This window comes from Miniopterus schreibersii (assembly GCF_964146895.1).
Source record: "Miniopterus schreibersii genome assembly, chromosome: 7".
In the NCBI taxonomy this organism is placed as follows: Eukaryota; Metazoa; Chordata; class Mammalia; order Chiroptera; family Miniopteridae; genus Miniopterus; species Miniopterus schreibersii.
Window position 1 is genome coordinate 78669150 of NC_138108.1, and position 15096 is coordinate 78684245.

Sequence of the window (15096 nt, forward strand, 5' to 3'; positions counted from 1 at the left end):
GTGTTACTTTGTCAATTATCTCTTTACTTTTATTTGCTGTCTCCCTTAGCAAGCTCTCAGCAGCCCCAATGTTAGGTACATGTTCACTACGTTTCTTTTTTTTAAACTTTCTACTCTGAGATAGTTATAGATGCACAAGCAGTTGCATCTATGGTAGAGACTGGTCCCATGAGAAGTTCCATGTTATTTTAACACGTGTAGGTCGGTACCCACTACCCCGATCAGGAAACAGAAGTATTCCAACTGCCTCTTTATGGACACACCCACCTGGCTCCCCTCCACCATCTCTAAACCCTGGCAACCACTAGCCCATTCTCTGCTTCTAAAGCTGGGTCGTTTCCAGATGTTCTATGGATGGGACCACATAATGTGTGACATTTTCAGATTGGCTTTTATCACTAAGCATACACCCTTGAGATCCATCCAAGGTGTTGAGAATAACAATCATTCCTCCCTTTTCACTGCTGAGTAGTATTCCATGTGTGTGAATGCACCACTATTTATTCAGTGACTCACATATTTTGGTTGTTTCCAAGTCTGGGCTGTTACAAATAAAGCAGTTATAAGCATTAACATTTAATTAATTAGAGAATACTTGTGCCTAAGAATGACACAGTTTAGCTAGAGACACAGTAATTACAAATGTGAAAATTGTCAAGGCCTTTTTTTCTTCATACTAAATAAAGATAAATTGAGACATGGTGGAGTGTGGTTAGTTTTATGTGTCAACTTGACGGGACTGTAGTCCCCAGGTATTCAATCAAACACTAATCTAGGTGTTGTTGCCAAGGTATCTTATAAATGTGACTGACAACTGAAGTCAGTTGACTTTAAGTAAGAGAGATCATCCTAAATAATCTGGTTGGGTGAGATTTAACCAGCTGAAAGGCCCTCAGAGCCAAGTTGAGGGTTCCCCAAAGAGAAAGAAGAAATTCCCCTGTGGAGAGAGAGCAGCTTCACTGGGGCCGGACAGAAAACCAGCTGCCCTTCCTACAGCCCTGCCACGTGGCTTTCCCACTGGGGAGCCATCCCCACAACCGCAAGCCGGTTCCCTGCAATACATCCTTTAGTCTATATTTCCTTCTCATTCTGATTTTTTGGTTGAACCCCGAGTGGTAAAGGCAAGCAAGGACTTTAGTGATCATTTATTACAGTGAATTGTATAAATATTCAGTAGCCTCAGAGCTTTGGGTTAATTTAAAGTCACATGGGTGCCCATTTTGTAATCCAGACACATGTGACCACTGGTGGGTTTTCCAGAGTTTTTTGTTTTACTTCACTTTTCCACACCAGGCCAAACACAGGCTTCAAGGTGACTCCATGTGCTGCCTTTAGTGAAGTTCCAAGTGGGTTACACAAAAGCTAGCAAAGATTTTTGAAAATCACTCCTTTATCTATCAAAATGGAAAAAAGCGAAAATGATTTAAAAAAAAAATCCAGCATTGACATTAAAATAGAAAAACAAACATTTCATACATTGCAATTCACACTTGATTAGTGATTTTATTAACATTTATTAAAAAGATCCAAAATTTAACCCAGCTGGCCTGGCTCACTGATTGAGTGTCGACCTGTGATTCAGGAGATCCTGGTTCAATTCCCGGTCAGGGCACTTGCCCCGGTTGTGGGCTCGATCCCCAGTGGGGGGCGTGCAGGAGGCAGCCGGTCAATGACTCATCATTGATGTTTCTCTCTCCCTCTCCTTCTCCCTTCCCCTCTCTGAAATCAATAAAAAAATATTTTAAAAAAATCCAAAATTCTGCTTCTTTTTCACAAATATACTGAGGCATGAATTTAAAGATATATAGGTAAAGATATTAGATATAAAACTTCTCACAATAACCAGAAAACGGAAATGAACCAACACTAAAGCCAGGAGGACTGCGGGCGTTCGGCTGGATCCCGCCGGCCCCACGTGGAGCGCATCAGGCCGAGGGGCTCCGGCCCCGGCCTCAGCCCGCCCCTTCCAGTGCCCCGCTCAGGGGTCCCGGGGTGAGGCTGGCGCACTTGCACAGCTCCCGAGGTGGAAGTGGAGAGGGCACAGCGGGTGACGCCTGCAGGACACCGGCGGTTCCCTCAGGCCTGCACCTCACCTCTCTCGGTGGTGAGCCGGTAGAGAGGGAATTAGAGTCTGGGGCAGAGAGACAAGGGTGTCCCCGCTTCCCTGCGTGGTCAGGGCTGGGGCACTGTTGCTCCAGCGTTGCTGCTTCGTGTGTATGTTCTGTGTGCAGGAATTCTGTTGTTCTGCTGTAGTTTCTAATTTAAGGGGAAACTCTTGATGTTGACTTTCTCAAAATAACTATAGCTGTCATTACTATCTCATGTAACTACCGTCATGGTTCTGTTATATTTCTGGCACTTGGGATTCTGAAAGCAGCAGGGGAAGTAAGGCGGAGACACTGGGGGTGGACACTCTGCCCAGCCTGTGTCCTCCGCTCCCCTGCTGCTCTGAGCCCCTGGGACATGTCACGAGCTCCAGCCTCTGGAGGGGGAGCTGAGGTATGGCTGGCTAAGCCGATAGGCCAAAATGGGCTATACCCTGAGCTGACTGCACTCTGTCATACATTTTTCAACGTCTCTTTAGTTTTAGGAAAAAGCCGTTGAGAAACATTTCCATTTCTCATTGTTTCTGGATGTTCCCCCCTTAGCTAGTCCCTTGGACTGGATTCCTAGAGGGCAGAGGCCAAAGCAGGACTGAAGTGCTGGCTCCTCACTGGAGAAGTCAAGCTGGGTAAGGTGGTGAGGGGAGGTGCAGCCGCCAGGGGAACGCAGGGCACCCCCCCCACGCTCCACAGACAGGCGGGGGGTCGGGGCTGGGGCCGGGAGCCACGGGAGGGGAGCACTGGTCCCTCAGCCGCAAGGTGCCCGTAGCAGCCCCGCCTCTCCCCAGGATGGTAACCCGCGTAGGAAGTGGGACTGGAATTGTGGGTCTCGGGAAGCCCCAGCCAAGTGACTGGAGCAGAGGGTTGCAAGGAGCTGAATGGAATTTCCTGGAATATAATGGAAAAGATTTCGGCTTTGATAAGCATTTTAGTTGCTCTTTGCCAGGATAAATGAGTGGGAACAAGCAGTGGCACCAGCCCTTTTACCCCAGTCCCATGGGGATCTGGGGGTCTGGGCAGAAAGCTAACACCATTGTCCTCCCCAGATCCCGGAGGGCCAATCTGGCTGAGTGAGAGGCCAGAGTGACATTTGTTGGGTCCTGGGGTAATATTTCTGTGCCTGGTCCTCTCCTGCTCGGCTGCTGATGACACATAACCTTGGGTTGGAGTCTCTAAGATTCCTGCATCTGTAAAATGTGAAATATGATGCCTTTGATCTGGCTCAGTGTGATAGATGGCCCTGGACTGCGTGAGATCTAATGAGTTAACATTTACAAAATGCTAGGAGCTATTTTAGAGAATGCCATTCTCTAAGCACAAAAAAATCGTTACTCATTACCCAGAAAGCATACAAATAAAAATAAAAGTGTTTCAGAATAAGAAGACTGATGCAGGGGCTGGGTCTGCCCTCGTGAGAGACGGGCTGGAGATTAATTCAGCGGATAAACTGTTTAAAGCCGGCAGTTTCACGTTACTGAAAAAGGGGCCCGCAGACTATATTTTGGTCTGGCGGTCACAGCAGAGCCGGAAATGTCAAACTGGTGTGATTCACTCCTAGGCCTCCCTCTCGGCTTATTGAATACCTCCGGGCTATGCAGCCTAGGGTTTCTGGAAGGAAAATTATGCTATATATAAATGTAATGATATGAAGAATGCAGTTTTCTGCATCTGTATTACTCATAATAGACATGATATAAAGGACATCTCCACCAGAGATCAAGCCAGATCACATATCTCGGGTGCTTTCCAGCTTCTATTCCTCTCCAACCGCGTTTAACTCCTTCACAACCGCACTCCACCAGCCAGACGGTTTAGCACATAATGTTCTCGAGTGTGGCCTGCTGATGCAGAACTGTAGACCTAACACTCTATAATAGGTTGTTTTCTTTCTCTCTCTAAATATAAATACATTTTAGGGATAGATACACATAGAGACAGATAAGTGTATCTATTTACCAAAGAGCATCTCACTTTTGCATATCACTTCTTATTTTACAAAGAATTTGGGCCCATTTTATTTAATTTATTTGTTATTATTAGAACTATAAGGCACTATAATCCTTAATGGCCATTTGTGAGCTTCCCACCGCAGGAAAACAAAGACCAGGAAGGACACCAGAGATCGCACCTCCACATGCCAGCTCCATTCCACCTGTGTTCCCAGCCCAGGACCAGCCCCAAGATCTACTGATGACCAGAGCTTCCCACCACAGATGGCATATAAGGATGAGAGCCTCGCTCCTGGGGACTGCCCTCATCGCCCAGATCCCCTTGGCTCCATGCTGTGTAGCCCCTCCCTTTGGATATCCAATCCTCCAACCCCTTTCCTTAAATAAATTCAGTTTTTCTTTGTTCACTGCTTGAGATGGCTATTTAGCCTGCCCACACACTGCCATGTTAACCTTTCAGTTATTATAATCACATAATTGAACATAATTTAAAGTTCTATTTTTTTCATTCTTTGTACAAATACTATGTATGTGCCACCTCATAATATGTCTCTTTGGAATAAGGATTATTTTAAGATGATTATCTTGAGAAACAACAAACACAAGAAGCTCTGAAAACAGAGTAAAGGTTACCCTTTTGTTAGGAAATACACATTTATAAGGAAATTCCCATTAGTAAGGTGTTCACCTCTCTGTAGGGAGAAGAGAAATATGGCTCGATTCCAAGAAACTCATCCAAGAGAGGCACTTCCTTAAACCTGCAACAGACCTAATTCACGTTTATCTTACCTGGCCGCCTCCCACAACACCTTCTCTATTTTGTCTTTAGCTGAGGATGGTATTTAAGCCTAAACTCTAAGCCACCTCTGAAAGTTATTAATTTTTCACTGGGTGTCTTCCATGTGTATTTGAGGTATGCATGTTAATAAACTTCTGTTTGTGTTTCTCTTGTTAATCTGTCTTTTGTTGCAAGTTTACCAACCAAGAATTTAAAAGGGCAGAGGGAAGATTATTTGTTCACCTCTACAGTTCCAAAGCCTGATTCAAGGACTGGAGAGAGCACACGGCTCCTGCTTGCATGGGGCTTATTCTAGAAGGGAGAGCAAACCAATACAGATGGAAATAGATAGAAACGGAGGTGAGGATGAGTGCTCAGAAGACAACTGATTGGGATAATGTAATAGATTATGAAATGGAGGAGGGATTTTTTGATAGAATAATAAAGGCTTCTTAGAGATGATTATGTGTGATCCAACTGGAAGGTTGAGAAATCTTTTTGTGCAAACACAGAAGGAAAGCGCATGTGGACAAGGGGAGTTAGTAGGCAGAAGCCTCGGGAGGAACTGGGCTGGGTGTTTTTGGGGATCAGAGCAAATGCCAGGGGGGCTGGAGCACATGGGAAAAGTGCAGTGAGGTCTGAGATGGAGCCTTGCAGGCCCCAGCAACTCCCGATGGAAGGGGAGGCCACGGCAGTGCTCTACGAAGAAGACTGATGAGATTATGTTTCTATGTTTAAAAAGCTCACTCTACCTACTAGGAGAATACTTGATTAAAGATAAAGTGTCCTGATGTCCTGGCTTGCCAGAGGTAGCCCCAGTTTATGACTTCATGGGTAATCGTTAATGTTACCCTTTCGCTCCCAAAAATGTAGATTTGAGTGATATGTTTGATAGTCCCTCTAACCAGAAGGGACAAGAGTCAAAGCAGAGAGTGCAGGTACGAGGACATTTTCATAGCCTGGTGAGGCACGCGGTTGGCCTTCACTGGTGTGACTGCCGGGGAAATGCAGAGAAAGAGCTCATCTTACTGATTGTCCTCAAATATCACAGAGAATAGAGATGGCAGCAGGGCCAGGCCCTAAGCCTCGTGCATCTGAAACCTACAGGTCATGCTGTTCCTCAATTATAGTATCAGCTCGTCAGCGTGGCCCTATTTGAAATGTGGACTCTCCCTAAATTAACTCCCAAAACCATTGACAGGTACCCAGTTTGCACTGGGAAGGAGTTAGCCAGGACACAGCAGGGGGGCAGTGCTGGGGAGGAGACAGTTGCTGTTTGACCTTGATCGTAAGAGAGGAGTTGGAGAGATGAAAGAGTGTTCTGAAGAGTATTTTGTTTTACAAGCAGAACCCACAGGTTTTATCCATGAACTGGGTCTGGGCTAAGCAAGGGAAAATGGACACAGGATGACAGTGGTTCAGGCTCAGCAGCTAGGAAGAAGTTGCAGTTTTCTTCTTAAGTTCTTAACACAATCCGCCTCAGTACTTGGTTACTTATTTGTGAAGGCTCTGGGTCATCTTCAACTACACTGTAAGGGAAAGGGCCCACATGGAGCTATGTGAGTGTTTATTCCCTCACTGAATTACCCCTTAATGGACTTAGGTGGGCTGCACCTTGAAGTTCTACTTTACATCTCTTTACTTGTCTCCCCCCAGTCAGCTGTCTCTGTTTGCCTCCAGCTGCCACTGCTCCGTATTATTTGGGATCAACATCCCAAGTTTCGAATTGTTAGTTGATTTAATGCACTGTAACCTCTGCATTTATATTATAAAACAACTCTGACTGGGATTCTCAACTGAAAAATTGGAGAGAAAAACAATTTGGGGAAAACAGGAGATCGCACTATGGCTACACGTGTAGAGAGAAGCACCAGTCATTAGCACAGCTATATTTATTTACGTGCTTATAAGATTCAAGATAAAGACCCTGGCTCCCACCCTCACCTGCTAGAAATAGCAGGACAGATGCTTCCACGAGATCTCAGGTGTCCCAACCCCGACACGTGTGCGCCCTATAAAGCAGCCTCCATGCTTGCTGCAGGGAGTCCTGGACACAAGGTTAGGGCTGTCGCAACCTCAGGGATGACCACCTTCTTCCCAGGGGCCAGCCAGACCAACCCAACAGGCCTCTCATTCCATCATTTATAAATATCTGTCTCAGAAGACTGTCTTCAAAATCCCTCATATCATGGCTAAAATTCAACATGTCATTGCTCTTCTCTTTACTCTGTCTCCGCAATGGAGCATTTTTCACTAGTTGCTGCTGAGTGGGAAACCACACTTCCCCCCACGGTGAGATAGGCCAACAGAAGCAGAGCCTGCACAAAAGTTGTCGGCCACACCATTTGGACGGCACCCCAGCTGCCATGCTAGTGTGGACCAAAATTAAATTTAGACTGTAATAAAGGATAAAAAGCATTTATGTAGCAAAAAGAAGCTGCAGACAAGGGGACACAGATTCAGGAACCAACCTAAATTGTGTTCCACTCTGACAAAGGAAAAGTTACATTTTATAGCAAAAATTCCCACCCAGGTCCCCAAGTAAGTCTGTCATATGTAAATGAGGTATTTAAATTGCACAGTTCTGATTGGACTGGGGAGGTCTCAGACCCTTGGTAACAAGATGAAACCAGGGTTTCCCTGCACTAGTTGACTCAGACTGCGTAAATAAGAGAGGGACACAGTGGGAAGCAAGGGTTCAGCCTGAGGTTCTTCCTGGTATACAGAGTATGTGAGAAGCCCCTGTCAGCAAGAGGCTGCTAGGCTCTTATTATTTACAAAATGTGTGTCCTTGGTTGACCATGGGGCATTTGTTTCAGCAGGTAAATTCCTTTTTTAGGTTCACGTCAATGAATATTCTTGGGGTCCACACTAGTTATCTGGAGATCTCCTCTTTTATATATTTGCAGTTATCAGTTATTTATTCTGTCCAGAGGCTCTTTTTTTTTTTTTAATCTTCATCTGAGGATATTTTTTCCATTGCTTTTCAGAGAGAGAGAGAGAAGGATGTGAGAGAGACACATTGATTAGTTGCCTCCTGCACTTGCCCCAGTTGGGGCAGGGATTGAGCCTGCAATGGAGGTACATGCCTTTGCCTGGAATCCAACCTGGGATCCTTCAGTCTGCAGGCCGATGTTCTAACCACTGAACAAAACTGGCGAGGGCTACCTAGAGGTTCTTGAATTAGGCTTCTGATTCTGACAGCTATCATACTATATTTGAGGGGGTAGGACACAAAAATCTCATCCTGTCTCATCTCATCTAAGAAGTTGCATTAGGTGATTTCTACATCTAAGTGGCAAAATTTTGTCAGTGTAACCAATGAAGGTTTGGCTGCCTGCGACAACAAAAGCCAAACTCCTGAGACAGGTGCTGGTAAGAAGGAAAATGGCTTATTCAAGTGTCTGATATCTAAGAAGATGGGGGATTCTCTTCCCAAAGCCCATCTTAACATCTTAGTGTAGGCAGTGGTTTATATCAGGAGGAAGAGGGAAAGCAGAGCAAAGAAATCAGGGTGAGGGGGGCTGGTTGTCTCCTCCTGTCTCAGTAGCTTATTTCTTTCTGTCATTGAATGATATTTCGTTGCCCAGATGTACCCCATTCTATGTATCTTTTCACCTATTGGAGAACCTCCTGATAAGTCAGCGCAGCCCATGCTGATGATTATCTTGAAGCTGGTCAAGCAGAGGTCTGGTTTTTATGGTTGAGAGTCAGCAAGTCTCCGGGAACCAGAACATCCAGTTGCTGGAATCAGTCTCCTTCCTGGAAGCTAGTACCTGGAACTCTTACACAAATATGTAGCTTATCCATGGGTTACATATTATTCACAATTCATCTTTTATAAAAACACTCTTTATCAGAAACAATATTAAAATAATCATGGTGTGGGTTACACTAGTAACAAATGTTTTGTATCTTTTATTCATTAGAGATACTTATTTTATACATTCTTAATTTCTTTTTCAAAAAACTTACAGAGGCCTCCACACTATAATTCAAAAAACGTTAAACGAATATAAGTGGCAAAATTTGGTCAGTGATCCATTTTCTTGCCTTGGTCCCAAGAGATGAATATATGAGCATTAAGTTTGCTCACCACACATCTTTCATTCCTCCTCCTGCCTCTGCCCAGCTGCTCACACTCACAGACACAGACCTACCACCTGCAGCCCCACCCACCTTGCCAGGTCCCTGGGCCAACTTCTGATGGAGAGAATGCATTCTCAGTAGCTTAACCCAGAGTGTTGAAGAATGGCTGGCTACTTTTATTCATCTCCTATTCACATTACTTTCTCAATCTGTCTCTAACTAAACGACTGAAAATTTTGTTAACTGTCTTACCCAAGTAAAGAATTAAGTGTGATTTTTCTGTGTTTAATTCTGCTGTATTTATAACAAATTCAGTTGATGAGTGCCTGTGTTCTCATCTATATCTGAACATTAAGTAAGTCTCTGTGTGTTACAAATAACTATCAATATCCCAGATAAGACCTTCCCTCCATCCCAGGTTATAGATACCATTGATTTAGTCATTACTTTCTGAATTTCTCATTTTCTAGGCTTGATGATTTGCTTTGCCCAGCATTTGAGATAATTGTGTTGTTGAATTTTAAATAGAGTCCTCAGTCAACTCTGTATCAATCCCGAGCAGGGAGTAAAAAGAACATTGTTTCCATTTTCCAGTGAGCAACTTCTGTTTCAGCTGAAAGAACATCATTAAGGTCCTGTTTGTGGGTGACGTTTGATCACTAATTTACTAACAGAGTGGGTGGACAAGGCACTATTCTTCTACTCTCTCCATTTTAAAAATAGAAATTGCTCAAGTGAAACCTTATTGAAACTGTTGGAGCAGTGGAGTTACAGAAAGAGGGTTTGGAACTGTGCTTGAGCTTACTGCGCATTTAGAGAGAATATACAATTGTTAGTGAGAATCAGGATCGAGAATGAGAGAAAACATAACCCAGAGAAACGAATCACAAGGACAACACTCAGGGATCTTATGTGGACCAGTCTGATATTTAGGAATGTTGTTTAATTGGTCTGTGTTAATTTTTGTTTATTTTGGGGGGGAGAGGGAGGGTGCTTTGTTTTCCCCCTTCCCATGCATGGTGTGGCTTAGACTTAGTTTACATTTGGTACCAAATATGACAAAAAAAATCACCCTCTTCTATAGAGAGCCCTTACTGAGGACTTCTAATGGGTAATGGATTTCCCCTTGCCAGTGATACTCTAGGCAGAAGATGGCAACTATCAGAAAGACTGACTTTCAGTACATACTCTCCTACTGACCAGCTTGCAAACTCAGGCTGGCTGCTCAGCCTCTCTGAGATTCAATTTGCTCCAATAAATTGAATAATCTGAGATTTCTCTCAGCCCCAGAATCTATAAGGTAAACAAAGGATACTTATTACTTCCCTTAAAGTATTATTGATGCTGAAGTCTATAAAAAGACAACTGTTCTACAGGAACAAGGACATGAATCTGTATCAGGCTAATTAAAACTTCTTCATGGAAGAGCTAAGGAGTCTGTGAGAAGAACTGGAGCAGGGCATTCGGGTGAGACTGCTGGCCCTCGGAGACGGGAATTGGGGGGCAGCAGGATATTCAGGGTTCTTTATGTGCCGCATCTTCACCTATTTATGTATGCTCTCAGTGGGGCCCAAGAGAAATAAGTCTGACCACGGCTATTCAACCAGGCCTCTCTCCAAGCTGTAGAGCACGACGGAGCCCAGAACAATAAATAAGCTGGAGAAGACCAGGATAGACTGCAGTGGCAGGTGAATCTGGATGCCAGTGCTGGCTCCATTACTCTCTGTGTCCTTGGTATGTAACGTAAACTTTCTATGTCTTATTTTTTTCTCTGTAAAGCGGGAACAGATAGCTTATAAGGTTTTGTGAAGATTAAATGAAATAATAATTGTTAGGCACATAGCACAGTGCCTTTTTACATACAATGAAAACTCAACTATTAATTGCAATGACGGTGACGCTGTTGGTGGTGGTAATGGTCAAGATAATAATGACTGCACTGGGGCTCAGTCTTGCTGATGATATTTACCATGTGGCCTTGCACATGCAGGACCATACAAGGAACATTTGTTTCTCCTTCCTGGACTACAAGATACAAAAGAAGTGCTGTTGTAGAAATCACATCAATGATTTATTGCTTTTATTTTCCCACCCTCCAAAAGCTATAATATATGATGTAATAATATATTTTATTGATATACTATTTCAGAGAAAATTGCTGGCATGTAGAGAAAATGAGGGGCCAGAAAATGCATACAATGTATATTCTCCTATCAATCAAATTCTTACAAGTGGAAAAACCAATGGTAACAGAAGACAGTGGAAAAACTACTTACAAGTGGAAAAACCAATGGTACCTCAAAGTGAAGTTGGACATAGGTTCAAGAAAGTATAATTCTTAGTAACTTATATGAATACTGAAATGTCTTTTGCATATAGAAATTAATCTGTATCACCTTGTGAGAATGACAAATCTAAACCCATGATTTTCAGAATTTTGGATTCTTTGAGAGTGACATTGGGTGGCCAATTTTGTTATGTGGCCACATAGTATTTTAAAAATAACCGATTAAACCTACTATCTATTATCATTACTATTTCATGATAGAAATTACTTACAATAAACTTTAAAGAAACCCATAATTTCAGAAAAATTAAAAGTCCTTTAAATTACATAAATCTACCTGAAAAACTCATAATGTTGTCCTTATGATTTTAATTTCGCTACAGACTCATAACAGTTCATGTCAGACTTGCCCCGCTCCACAGGGCAGCATTTGAGAACCATGACGTTGGCATTGGATGCCAGCACTTCAAGGCCAGTGGGAATTTACATTCTGCTCCTCCCTGACTCCCGGTGACAGGCGTTTCCACACCTGGGCCCCCAGGCTCCGGTGGCGCGGTGCATATTCGGCAGGGAGGCTCAGCACGAAGCATCCCAGCTCTCAGCTGGCAGGAAGGCCCTCCCCGAGGCAGGAGGCTCCCAGCACAGCTCCCCACCGCCAGTCAGGCCTGTACCTAACAAAGTGAAATCCCGTTGTTGGCTTTGGCGTCCATAGTTCACAGTGCACTAAATACCCGCTTTTTATTTAGCAATTTTGAGGGAATTCCTTTCCTTTATTTTACAGCCACTCAGTGCCTGACATAGTACAAGCTCATACTATCATTTCTCAAGCCATTAAATGTTAACTTCATTTGCTTGTATGAATTATGCTTTGCTCTTTTAGTTTTGTAATGAAAACGAAGTACAGGTTATGCAAGCAATAACCCCTGTGCACGCAGAGCTATCTTTCTAAACGGTTTATTAGGCCACAGTCTGGTACTCCATTAAATATAGATTACAGAGGGCTGCATAAATGAATATCAACTAAGCATCCCATCCCTCTGTATATATCAGTGCAAATAATGAGTTGTGGCATCTCGTGAAAATGGAAAACCAGAAAGAGTGGGTCAAGAAATAATTACGCATTTGTCTTATCTCACGCTTCTTGCCCTCAAAATAGCAGAATGCACTGTGGAGTGGAGGGGACGGTGCAAAATATTTCCGATCTGTTATTATTGGTAAAAACACTCTATTCTTGTTTTCTTTCTTTCCTTGAATTTTTATGTGGGAGGGATCCTTGGGCCTGTTTTTCACTCACATTGTTTTTACTAAAATGTGTGAAGCGAAACCTTCGGGAGCTCAGTCACAGCCGGTTGAGAGAAGAAGCCGCTGCCATGTGGTCAGCCGGCCTCTCACCTGGTGCCAGGCGGGCACGCACCCTCTTTCCCGCATTGAAGCGGGAGCTGCATAGCCTGAGACAAAGCTCAGTGTCGGGAACCCGGACATGGACACGGGCACGGGTGGGGGATTCTCTCGCCTCTTCAACCTGACTTTAGACGGTCGGCTTTAACCAGGCTGTCTGCGAGGGGCTGTTGGTGCTTAATCCACTCTCACCTGAACTAAGAACTATTTTGGAGGAATAAAAATAAGGAAGGGTGAGAGTTAATGCATCAGGCAGCCAGGCCGCGCCGAGGGTGCGCTTAGCTTACATCTGAGAAGATAAAGCGAATGCCACTCACTTCTAATTTTCCAGGCAAGGATGGCCTGTGCTGAGGAGTGACCCGGAGTCCCCTTTCCCTCGGGTGGTTTGGGTCACTCTGCCTGCACACGCCCGCCAGGGGAATCACTGCTCCTGCCCCCAGGGCTGCTCCTTCAGCCCCGCTTTCTCCTCTCCACCGCCGCGGGCCTTCACCCCGCCACCTCCCTTTGCTAGCTTTCCTCATTGCTTGGGGCAAAACAAGCCAACAAAGTCACTCCTGGTGCCACCCTTTCCTTCCTGTCCTGCCAACTTCCCAGCGGGGGTGGGAGTGTCCCGCCCGAAGGCCCCATTCCACGGGAAAGCACGCGGTCTGGCCCTGCCCAGGCCTCACCGAGGAGAAGCTGCTCCAGCCATCCCATCAGGGGCGAGTTAATTAAATGCTTGACCAAATACAGCAGGCTAATTTTTAAGTTGATAAATTCCTATGGCCCTCGAATGATGTTAAAATATTCAAATAGACTCTTGGCAGAAAAAAAATTCCCCACCCCTGCCTTAAAGGCACCTAAAAGAGTGTTTGTCTCCTTTCCGGCTGCTCACTGCTCATATCTGCCCCAATTGGCGTCTTGCCCTTTCTTTGCTGGTAAACTTTCCACTCACAGGCCAATGCAGCCCCCGAACGCCCTCCCTTCCTGTTTCTCGCCCTCCTGCTTGTCTGTGGCACCCAAAGTGCCGGGCCCCCTCTGGTCTGCAGCCTCCTTCCCCCGGCCCTGCAGCCCTGTGCTGCCCGAGTGCCGGGCCCCCTCTGGTCTGCAGCCTCCTTCCCCCGGCCCTGCAGCCCTGTGCTGCCCGAGTGCCGGGCCCCCTCTGGTCTGCAGCCTCCTTCCCTTGGCCCTGCAGCCCTGTGCTGTCCGAGTGCCGGGCCCCCTCTGGTCTGCAGCCTCCTTCCCCCGGCCCTGCAGCCCTGTGCTGCCCGAGTGCCGGACCCCCTCTGGTCTGCAGCCTCCTTCCCCCGGCCCTGCAGCCCTGTGCTGCCCGAGTGCCGGGCCCCCTCTGGTCTGCAGCCTCCTTCCCTTGGCCCTGCAGCCCTGTGCTGCCCGAGTGCCGGGCCCCCTCTGGTCTGCAGCCTCCTTCCCCCGGCCCTGCAGCCCTGTGCTGCCCGACGTGGACAGCCACCCATCCTATTCGTTTCTCTCTCCACTGCTTTTGGTTCTTTTTCAAATTTCTGTAATGTTGCTGTCACCAGAGGTTTTGTGTTTAAACTCCTCTCTTCTCTTTCTTTTAATGTTAAGCATTTTTGTTTGTTTGTTTTTTGCATCTCCTGGTTCCCTCCAGAAGCCGTAGGTTCCCGCTCTCCCTCTGGACCCCTGAATTACCTGTCTCCCAACTAGATGGAAGTAACTCTTGCGTCTTTCTCGCCCTGGTGGCTGGGGCATGGCAGGCTTTCAATAATATTTGTGGAACAAATGAAAGAGTATAAGGGCATACAATTATTTTTGGCAATAACAGTAATAAGTTCCAGTGTTTCATACATTTTCTCATAGAGTCCACATCTTCCTAACAGTGAAGGCCAGGGCACAGCTGGGAGTTGCACCCCTCTCGAGATTTGCTTGTGAGGAATGGCAAGGGGACATGAGGTTCTGATGGAGCTGAAAGTATTAAAAATATGAAACAGGATTTCTGGATTTATTTTGTCTCAGAGCTGCAGCTAAGGAGTAAATCTGAGGATAAAGGCACTAAGTATTCCACACTCTATGTTTGTAAAGACGCACACAGATGGAGAGAAAAGCAGGAGCGCCGATGCGTTCTTGGCTCGGAAAGGGCACCCTTCCCCCCCAAAACTGAGGAATGGAACCCCACAAGAACTACTCACGCAGTAACTAGGAGGCTGATAACCCTCTGGATAGACATCTGCAGAATCCTGGACTTGCTCCCCGGTGCTCCCCGGACAGGCAAATGGAATGGCCGAGAGAGGCAGGGCCAAGGTGGACGGCAGCAGAGGCCAGGACAGCCCTGCCCTGGGTCCTCGGGGCTCTCCGGGGGCTCTGGGCGCCGCAGAGCTAGGCGAGCATGACCCGGTCGGGCGACGTAGATTCCAGCTTAAGGGGGCGGCACAAGAGGGTGCATGCCGGGCACCGTGGTGGGAGCTCAGAAGTGGTGAGCCCAGGACTAGATCTCGTGCCTTAGAGAGCAGTGCAGTGCAGAGGGTCCCGCCAACA